Consider the following 11456-nt stretch of genomic DNA (forward strand, 5'->3'; position numbering starts at 1 on the left):
GACAGACTTTAAAGCCTGTTTTGGCCTTCCACCCAGTCTAAGTACCGCAACTTGATCATTTTTAGGGCAATAACCTAGGAAGACAATAGACTGGTATAGAGACGTATTGCTTTCAGAAAACACAATTAACAAATGATTATAAGAAAAACATTCCCAAATCATGAGAATAACCAGGAAAGGTGTTTTTAAAATGTGTTTTCTTCAGCCCCACCTAAAACCACATGAGTCAAAATCAACAAGTCTGTGTATGTGTTTGTGTGTGTGTGATATGCTCAGAGCACATGTGTGTGCATGTTTCTCTCCAACTAAGAAGATATGCCCACTTTGAGAACCACTGATCTTGAAAGACCCAGTGGACGTCAGAATCAAAATATTTAATAGTAGTAGGGAGGATAAAGGGAGGCTAGAAAAGACACAGCCTGCCTTAGAGCCATCAGGATTTTGCAGAGTATAGTTGATGCAGTTTCCTTTTGTGAGGGTCCCAAGAGAGGTCGGGGATTTGCCTTTCGGTACCCAGAAAAAGACAAGAAGGGCCACACAATCAACGTCTCCATCCCTAAATTTGAATGGTATATACTAAACCCTAGCAGCATATATGGAAGATTCACATTTATATATCACAAAAAATATTACTCTACCCTCGCTGACACTACACCCTCTTCTCTCTGTTTATTCTCCCCCTTTGCCACTGCAATTTCAAATCTGTGCCCTTAATAAAGCCCAAATCTTATTGAAATATCCCCATGGCCATTAAAACTTTTTCTTCATGCTTCTTGATTAAAAACTTCAGATTAGAACGAACGTATTGCCACCAGTAAACTAGCTACTTATTATTCCCTGACTTGTTTTTCCTATCACAGTATCATTCGATTATTCCAAGCAGACAAGGCTATTTTCCTCCCTTGGCAAGCAGACAAGGAAGGTGGGATGGAAGTTATATTAAGAAAAAGTAAGTGCCCTGTAGTGCATACTTGAAAGCCTTTCAACGATAAAAGGACGGAACTTAGCCCAGGAAAGTCACAGTGTCAAGTTTAAATGCCTTCTCTACCGGTGTGCGTGAGGGGAGAAAACACATAACCTGAAAAGCTGGCCAGGCAATTATATTACTGACAGAGAATTTTACGAGACAATATCAGAGGGGAAGTACAATGAGTGTCAAACCACAGACTGCACAAAAAGAAAAAAAAAAAAGATGGGATCATAGAAACAGGGACAAATAAAGTTGGCAAAGAAGAGGGCATTAGTTTAATTGCCTCGACTGCATCTGTAATTGGAGCAAAATACCTCTCCGTTCTCCTCAAGGGACCCGGAGCTCAACAGAATGAGGATTCTGGAGACAACACCGGGCAGGAGGGAGAAGCACTCTCCAAGGGAAAAGTCAGGACTAGTCAGTGACGGGTGACATCGAGTGTATAACCCCTCAAATGATGTATTTCAGCCTTCTGCCAAGTCCAAAATGGCAGGTGGCAAAGCTTTGACCCCAAAAGAAAACAATTTGCACTGTTTGTGCTGGTGGGAGAATTCACGGGCTAATGGTTACCTTTTCTTCATGCTTTGTAGACACCAGTCGTGGTCACTGGGAATGGACCTCTGGGAAAGGAAAGTCGTGTTTGGAGGGCAGCTCAGCATAGTGGAGCCTCGGGAACCTGGAGGCTGGGAATTCTAATTCTGGCTCTGCTGCTAATTTCCTGTGGGACCGTAAGGATACACTTAATATCTTAGAGCTTCAGTTTCCTTCTTGGGTGAGGTGGGCCTTAATCTTATCAATAAATGGTTATGAAGCTTAGAATTCATTCAGTCCTCCAGACCAGCCTATCACCCAGGCTCATTCCCAAAAGCAGTAAATTAAAATGTTTCTAACTACAATTAAACTAGAAAAACTAAAATGTTAACATGAGGGCAAATGTATGTTTTACTTAAGCCTAACCTTAGTCTGGGCATGGTGGCTCACACCTACAATCCCAGCACTCTGAGGCCAGTGGATTGCTTGAGCTCAGTAGTTCAAGAACAGCCTAAACAAGAAATAAGACCCCATCTCTACTAAAACTACAAAAACCAGTTGGACGTGGTGGCATATCCTTGTAGGCCCAGCTACTTAGGAGGCTGAGCCCAAGAGTTTGAGGTTGATATAAGCTATGATGCCACATCACTCTACCCAGAGTGACAGAATGAGACCCTGCCTCAAAAACAAACAAAAAAGACTAACCTTGAAATAGTAGCATTTTTTTCTTCCAAAACAATAACAAAACATCAAGTGAGGTGAATTGTCAAGGCTTTTAGCAAAAAAAATATTAAGTACTGTTGAAATGCAAGGCTTCTTCATCATTAAAAACAAGTTTTTAAAAATGTTCAACGTGTTCAATTCCGAAGGTGGGTGCTATTTCTGTGCTCCAACTATGACTCAAGTTAATTCCACATTTATTTATCAAGTACCTTTCTTGTTCCTGGCATTTACTGGGCACTAAGAATGCAAAAGTGAACTCTAGCCAGACACAAAATACAAATAGTGTATGATTCCATTTATAGTAAGAGTCTAGAATCGGCAAATTCACAGAGACAGTGTAGAATAGATGATCCCAGGGGCTGTGGGGTGGGGGGAGGGGAAGGTGTTGCTTAGTAGTTACCGAATTTTTGTTTCAGGTATGAGAAATTTTGGAACTAGGTAATGATATTACATATATTTTACCATGATAAAAAAGAAAATAAGTTGAAACCAAAAAAACAAAAAAAGAACAAAGAAAGAAATTGACATGTTCTTTCTTCCTACTACTCAAAACAGGACCCTACTTCTAGTAAGGAAACTCTGCCGAGATGGATCCTGTTGTTTTCTGCTCCCTGGGAAGTTTGTTCAAGATTCTTTATCATCTTGCATTCTGACACTAAGAACCTACTCTATTCAGGGTTATTTCCACAATATTGAGTATTATCAAACTTTCATTATCTTGGATGTTCACTGAAACTCTCTTCCCACAGCTGAGTAAATATTCTTCCAACAGGAAGCCTGACAGATGAATTGTCTTGGCTCTGAAATGTATTTTCCCGTCAGAACTCAGACAAGTGTGACAATTTCTTTCTCTAAGCTCCTCTTTTGAATAGTTTAGCATAGCTCACGGCTTTACCACCTTCTCTCACCTTCAAAATGTTATTTTCCAAACATGATTTACCATTAATAGAGACCATCTTCTCCCAGGACAGGGAGCCATCCATGCCTTGGTCTAGAACCAGGAGGCAGTTTAACCTGAAGAATCAAGGAATGCCCTGGATTCTGATTCCTAATTTCACCATAAGATCAAAGATCAAAGCCTACCTTTCCAATTCTTCTCTATGTAAAAATGAAAGATAGTCACATCCCCTGAAAACACTAACTGTAATTTAAAAAACCAACTCCTAAGAGAATACATTATAAAGAATATTTGAACAGAACAAAATTATTTTGGCCCTTCAGGAATGAAAACACTTTGGCTGGGATCCAAGACCAACCCAATGTAAGCTGTGTTCTACTCAAAGTTATTAGTACCATGGTCAAGCTGTCGAATTTAGGGTTCTTTGGGCATAGTATTGGGTGATGCATTTGCTGGGTTAATTGAAGAACGTAATTTAGACTTATTTATACATATATGTCAGCCTTCTAACTCCCCTTAAATCTCTTCTTACTTGCTCGTCAAGTTCACTAGTTTGCCTTTCTTTAAATTTGTGCCTCACCCTCCTCTCTAGTGACATTCTGAACTGGATAAGACAGATAATTCTTTATTGTGGGGCTGTCCTTTGCCTTGTAGGATTTTTAGCAGCATCCCTCATCTCTACCCATTAAATGCTAGTAGCATCCCTCCCCAAAAGTGTGACAATCAAAAATATCTCCAGACATTGCCAAATGTCCCCAGAGAAGCAAACTGCCCCTCGCTCTCCACCCCGACAATTGAGAAACACCTCCCTAGCCCTCGCTCCTAGCCAGGTAACTTGAATAACTACTTCTGTTAACACTGTCATTTATTCCCTTCCTAACTCCTAAATGACCACAGTTTGTCTCACCTCTGTCTATTAGAAACCCTCCTGTACTCCGAGGAGGAGGCTAAAGTCTCTTCTACTGTGTAGCTCAAGCACAAAAGTCTAAAAGCATCTGAAAGAGCCTCAGTCCTTTGAAAGCTTTATTGTTACTGAAAATATCAAGCTAGAAGTGCTGAAAAGATTTTGAGACAGGGCTTGTAGATGCAAATTTAGATAGAATCAAAACTGACCGGAAACCTTCACCACAATTCAAAATGAATCTTACCAAAACTCTTTTAGAAAACTCACAAACAGGGGGGAAAAAAGTTATTTGACCTTTTCAGAAACCCTCACTCACTCACATTGTCTCATTTCAAATGTCGTGAGAACTCAAGAGCAGAGAAACCGTCTTGGTGTGTCAGATCCTCTATCATGACCCTCTTGAACTTTTCTAGCAGAAACAGATCCTTTTCATAAACCATTCCTGACTGGGTGCTCAATATGTCTATTTTGGTCTAACTGGAAACATTTCCACACACTTTCTCCCTAACCCCAACACCGGCTTTGTCAATCGCAGACGGTCCTTAAGAGAATACAATGTGATTTAAAATATTGGAAAACTTGAGATTTCAGGAAACTGAGGTAAACTGTTTGATGTTTACCCCTCACTTTCCAATTTCCCAGACTCTCTAATGAGCCTTCCGAGGTGTTTCTTCCAAGAGATTGCCAAGGTAAACATAGCTGTCTTTGAGAGAGGGAAAGAAGAGAAAGACATTCCTGCAGTCCTGGGAGCTTTCCACCTCCGCATCCTGACTGGTCTCGTGAACAGGGGAAAGCATGCATTCTGGGGAAAGTAAGGTAGGTCTTTTATTTTTTGATACCAGAGGCATAACTTGAGAAAGTATAATTTTGTAGTATGTGTTTATAATTCCATAACCTCTCTTAATTCCGTTAGCAATATCCACTGTGTTTTCTGAGGGAAGAGGTAGATAGACAAAAGTCCAACTACTAAAATTTCCATTCTTCAGCCTCAACTACCCATCACAAGGCGTTAGTGAACAGGGGCTGAAAGCACGTGCTTAAGCCCAGATATGTATTGTTAAATGTGACATGCTCAATTTATCATTAGTTATGAAGTGAAAACGGATGAATACACATTCAATTTAGTTCAGCTGCTTTCTTCATTTATCACACTCTTTCATCATCCATCATCTTCCCCCACCCTTTTGATTTGAACAAATAACACACTTTCATAAGTTTAATCTAATTAATCATAATTGTAAGGTAATGTTCCCGTAATGAACCATACATGTGATTTTATAAAGTTTGTTGCAATTTTAATAAAATGTGTTCCAGATAGAATCTACAAATGTTCTCTTTGAAGCCCAAGCACCTAATCATTCCTCTTCCTCATACACGTTTCTCCACTCTGGGTGGCTGTGTGTAGGCACACGTGCGCGCGCACACACACACACACACACACACACACACGCCACATAACCAGGCTCTTCTGTCTAAGGTTGATGAAGATGTAACAATACTGAGAGTCACTGGGGCATGTTGGTCTTCGAGAGAGCAAATGTTTCAGTAAATTGCAAAGTGTTCATCATTTTATGAGTTAAGATAGGAAGTGAAGAAAATTAATTGAAGAATGGACAAAAAAAGTAACAAGGAATGGAAAGGAATCCTCTTTCATTATCAGTATGAATACGAAGTCAGATCTAGTGACTACAAAGATCAAGACAGAAAATATAAAGAAGAAAATTGTTGTTTGTGGATAGTAATTACACTACAAATTCCCAAATCCTCTCCTAATAAGACTCAAAGGAGTTCATGGGAGAGATGAGCGCATGTTATTCTCCATATGTGAGCAAAGAGAATAAGATGAGCTTCAGTCTGAACCTGTAAAAGCTTTGTATCCTAAAGGATACAGAGTATCAGAGAACACGTAAAGCCAAAAAAAAAATATATATATATATATATGAAAGCCATGTCGTTAAAATCCCTCAGTTTAACGATGAGGAGAACGAAGCTCCGAGAGGCTAAGAGACTTGCGCAAGGTCACAGGGGACCTCTGTGAATAGAATCAAGATGAGTCAGAAGGCCACTGGCACTCTGTTCTCACACTCCCTCCCACATCACAGAAAACTCACACGCCTGTTCCCTGTTCCATACCAGTTATTTTTCATTTTGTATTAAAAAATGGCATATTTTAGAATAAAAACAGAATTTCCTTAGTGCTTGGACCATAATAGTAACAGAAAGTAGCAATCTTGTAGTACTTTGAGTATCCCACTGATACTCTCAGAGAGGGAACCAACTCTTCCATGACACCTTGCATTTTCCTCTTACAGAAGACAGCAACCGTGTTTCACGTGTGAGTCCTGTCTCCAGGCCCAGCACTTGGATTTCCTTCCTATCAAAAAGCTTCCCTGGACTGAGTGGCCTCTCTTGGCAATCCCTATCATGGTACCTGGTCCACTCACCATGTGCAGTCTCATTAGTGACATTGGTACCATTTGCCCTAGCTCTCTTTGTGTCCCTGACATTCTTAGCCCAGGATTTCTTTTAATGCCCTTTCTCCATGTGATTGCAAGATGATAGCTGAACTGAAGAAACAATTTACTTAAAGATAAAAAATAGAGCCTACTAGTCATTCCCTCACTTGGTGGTCTAAGGGCTGAAACCATACAATAATCCGGACATCCACCTTGGCAAAATGCTTCTCTGACCTAACACTGATTACAAATTTCATTCATTATGTACTTTGGAGAGGATCTCATTAGAGATCAATGCATAAGAAATGATTGCACATTTACAAACGAAAACACAGAGACTAGGTTAATTCTTTTGTAAATAACAAAAAAAAAATGGTTGATACCAGTCCTATACACTGCTGCTAGAAAGGTGAGCTGGTGGTCTTCAGGCAGAGTCGGGAGGTAACTTAGCCATACCTATCAAAAGCTTTACATTTTGCAAGCCCTTTGATAGAAAAATTACAATTGCAGGTCATTTGTTCTAAATCAGTGATCAACAGATGAAAATTTGAAAGTCTGGAACATCATTAAAACAAAATATTATTGGCTAGCTAAAATGATATTGTAGAATAATGTTAAAAGATCAAAGGAAATATTCACCATACATTTAGTTGATAAGGGCAGGTTAGAAAACAGTATTGCAGTATTATCTCTTTTTAAATTTTATGAATATATTGTTTTGATGAATAGATAGGATAAATATATACTAAAATGTTAGCATTAACTATCTTCATAAATTATGGAAATTATAGTCCATTAATTGTGTAGATTGCAATTATCTATTTAATTTCTTTCTTTTGTGAAAGATAGAGCTTGACCTATCTTATTTACTAGGATATTTCCAGTGATTTGCATGTTCCTAGAGAATAGTAACAACTCAATAGATAGCTTTTGAATGAATGATATAATGAAAGTAATTTTATTTTCTTTGTGTGATTTATGTTTTCTCAGCATTCTACAATAAATATATATTCCTTTGCAATGAGAAAAGAAAAAATAGGCCAGGTACGGTAACTCCTGTATAATCCTAGCACTCTGGGAGGCCAAGGAGGGTGGATTGTCTGAGTTCAGGAGTTTGAGACCAGCCTGAGCAAAAGTAAGACCCATTCTCTAAAAATAACTGGGCATTGTGGCAGGCACCAGTAGTCCCAGCTACTTGGGAGGCTAAGACAAGAGAATTGCTTGAGCCCAAGAGTTTGAGATTGCCATAAGCTAAGATGCCATGGCACTCCCGAGGGTGACAAAGTCAAACTCTGTCTCAAAAAAAACAAGAAAAAAAAAGAGAAAAGAAAAAATAAGTATATCTTTATTGATAACATTGTTCCCAGTGTCTGTTATTTCATTCAAAAGTCTTAACTTTCAAATGCTTTTCCTAAGAAATAGTCACAACTAATGTTCTAAGGAAACTAGTGAAAATTCCATTCATCTGGGAAGTCAGCAGAAAGCAGAAAAGGAACTTATATATTTAAATCAGATTTCAACACTGATAAGCCTGTTTCAAGGTGTCTTTCTTTCAATCAATAATTAATTGAACAACTACTATGTACCAAGCATTCTAAAGTTCCTTGGGATGGGGGGAGGAGATCAGTACCAGTGGGAAGAGAGTGAAAAAAAGAGCCTCTCTGCCTCCAAGAAAACTACAAATTTTATTGGAAAACAGAGCCCACAAGCAGGTAATTCCATATAAAATGGAATGAAATGCAATACAACAGAGCTGTAAGTTAAATGCTATAAAAGCAGAAAAAGGGGGGATTAAATGCAGTTGGGGCGGGGGGAGGTCAAGGCTTCACTGAGGGGCTGACACCTTTAAAAGATCCATAGTTGAATTTTGATAGATGGAGAAGACGAAGGTCTTTTCTACATTTAACCTTGAATTAGAATAAAACTAATTCCCAATAGCCTGGCATTTAATCACTGCAGAATCAAAAGGCCAAGCAGACTCACTAAACATTCAGGGACAGATTTTTTTCTAACCCAAAGGGCATGCAGCAGTAACAACAAACTACAAACTTTGCCCCAGAGCTGGATGATTGTCCAGGCCTCACCTGCCCAGCCTGAAGAGGAGCGGTGACAGGTTCTGTGCATTCAATTTATTTTCCTACAAAGTGTTTATCACCACCTGAGTAGCATATCATTGTGTGTTTGTTTATTGTGTGTTTCTCCCTACTAGAATAAAAGCTCCAAAAAGGCCAGGATTTTTGTCTACCATGTTCACCACTGTATCCCCAGCACTGTTGTGCCTAGAAATGGTTGTGGTCATTTAATATTTGTTAAATAAATATCTGTGGTATGGTATTGGCACATGCAAGGTATAATGCATTCTGGAGAAATAGCACCACACCATCCCTACCATGCCCAGCTTAAGGGCCAACTAAGACCCTGAATCCAAGATACATGACTCCTGTGAGCATGTGAATGTGGAATGGAAGATTCAGGACCCGTCATAGGATAAAACCTTCAGAGGCTTCAGAGATCTTACCCCAGGAAGATCTTAGAGGACCTGGCTCAAATCCCTCTGAACACCTATGAAATTAAGGTCATTTCTCATTTGTCCCTCCATGCATTCATTTAACAAACATTTACTGGTTCTTGTCCTATTTAATGTATTTATGTGTTATAAAGAATCTGTCTTTGTTCTAGATGCCTGGGATAGAGCTCTTAAACTCTTGGAATTCCCCAAGTGATAGGAGTAGCGTTGTTACTCCCAGTGGGTTCTTGAACTACACTGAGTTTATGCTAAAGAGAGGATAAATGGATAAATGAACTCCAGATGGGGGCACGTATCATGCCAGAAACACCACCACATGTCTAGAGGATTGGGGCTTTGATTTAGGTGACATGAGCACACTCTCTGGGAAGAGAACGAGGGTTAGAAATCAAGTTCAACTATGTAGTTGAATCAATGAAACTGCAATAAAAACTCTGGACACTGAAGCCTGTGTGAGCTTTCTGGTTGGTGAACACATCACTGTGCTAGGAGAGTGATCAGTCCTGATTTCGCATTTGAAGGACATGGAACTCTGTGTTTTCAGGACTCCTGGCCCTATGTCTATCCTTTACAATAAAATTGTGGTCACAAGCACAGTGCTGCCCTGAGTTCTGTAAGCTATTCTTGTGAATTATCAATCCTGAAAGGGTCATAGGAACTCCCAGATTTGTAGCTAGTTAATCAGAAGCATGGTTGGCCTAGAAAGCCCCCAACTTGCAGCTGCCATCTGAAGTGAGGGCAGCTTTGTTAGGTACCATGCCCTTGACCTATGGAATCTGCACTAACTGCCCTGCAGTGTTGCAAATTTGGGGCTCAGTTTCTCACCTGTAAAATGGAAGCATTATGGTAAGATTATAGTGAGAAGTTAAATAATATATTTACTTTGTACAATTAAAACAAAGCCCCCCAAATGTCATTCCAATCCTAAACAATGATCTATATGATGTTATGGATTATGAGCTAAGAAAAGAATTCTAACATCAATTTCCTAAATAAAACCTTAGATAGATGCTTAAACTTGAGGAGACCCAGTTTTCTTATCTGTAAAGTGGGGATCCATGCCCTACGTGCTTGAAAAGATTGTTGTCAAGGAATGGAAGCTATTTGAAAAGCAGGCTCACTGTTAGATACAGGTTGTTATTATAGTGCATCCCCAGACTGTATCAATACACACAAGGAACTGTCAAACTTAAGTCTCTTATAAAGAACAGTTATTGCATATCTTATCAACTCATAAAGCCTTTCTTACTTCTTGATCAAAATTTAGAACATGTGTTAGATTTTAACAGATAAGACTACAATTCCATTTCTTTCTTTTTTTTTTTTTTTTTTTGAGATGGGAGTCTCACTATTCACCCTCAGTAGAGTGCTGTGGCATCACAGCTCACAGCAACCTCAAACTTTTGGGCTTAAGTGATTCTCTTGCTTTAGCCTCCCAAGTAGCTGGGACTACAGTCACCTGCCACAATACCCAGCTATTTTTTTTGTTGCAGTTTTCATTGTTGTTTAGCAGGCCCAGGCCGGGTTCAAACCCACCAGCCATGGTGTGTGTAGCTGGCACCCAAACCAGTGAGCTACAAGTGCCAAGCCTAGAATTCCATTTCTTGAGACTTCAGCAAAAAGAACCTTGGATGACTTAAGATAAAAACAACTGAGTGAGTCTTTTAGCATTTGTCTCCTTTGCTAAAATATTTTGATAGAATTTTTAAGAAAAATTGGAAATAGAATTAACGATGAATATACACTATATAATCAATATCTTAATCCTAATCCTCTATACTTACATAATCCATCACTGTCTAATTTCACACTGTCTATGCTCTTTTTAGCCTATAAGACTTTGTAAATATGATGCTATATATCCAGAAATGCTAATAATTTGCACAAGGTCACAGAGCTAGCAAGTACTACCTGAAAATAGCTTGATCATGGATAAAAAATAGCTCGTATTTGCTTAGTGCTGACTATGGGTCCGATGCTACTCTGTGTATTTCACATGCTTAGTTCATCTAATCCTCCCCCCAATTCTGTAAGGCAATTCTGTTCCCTAATGAAGGAGCCTGAGAAAGAGAGAAGTTGGAAACTTCTTTGCAGTAACTCAGTCATGCAACAAATGATAGAACTAGGATTCAATCCCAGAGATGCATGCTATTTACTCACCACTAGCTCTAATGGTGAAATGGGTAAAATAATCATACCTACCTTGCAGGGATGTTGTGCAAAATTTTTAGAGGTGTTATATGCAAAGTGCTGAATTCCATGTTGGGCACATGACATACACTAAGAAACCCTGGTTGAGTCTGCTTTACCTGGTCCTCATTCCTATCAATACAGGTTATCTGGTCATTTCATTTATAATATCCCTTGTCAATAAAATACTCCAAAGCAAAATAATGTAGACTTCCTATGGGTTTTTAAATGAGAGAAAAATATACATATATATGTGT

The sequence above is a fragment of the Otolemur garnettii genome, unplaced genomic scaffold (assembly GCF_000181295.1).
Source record: "Otolemur garnettii isolate 467f Iridium unplaced genomic scaffold, OtoGar3 scaffold00039, whole genome shotgun sequence".
In the NCBI taxonomy this organism is placed as follows: domain Eukaryota; kingdom Metazoa; phylum Chordata; class Mammalia; order Primates; family Galagidae; genus Otolemur; species Otolemur garnettii.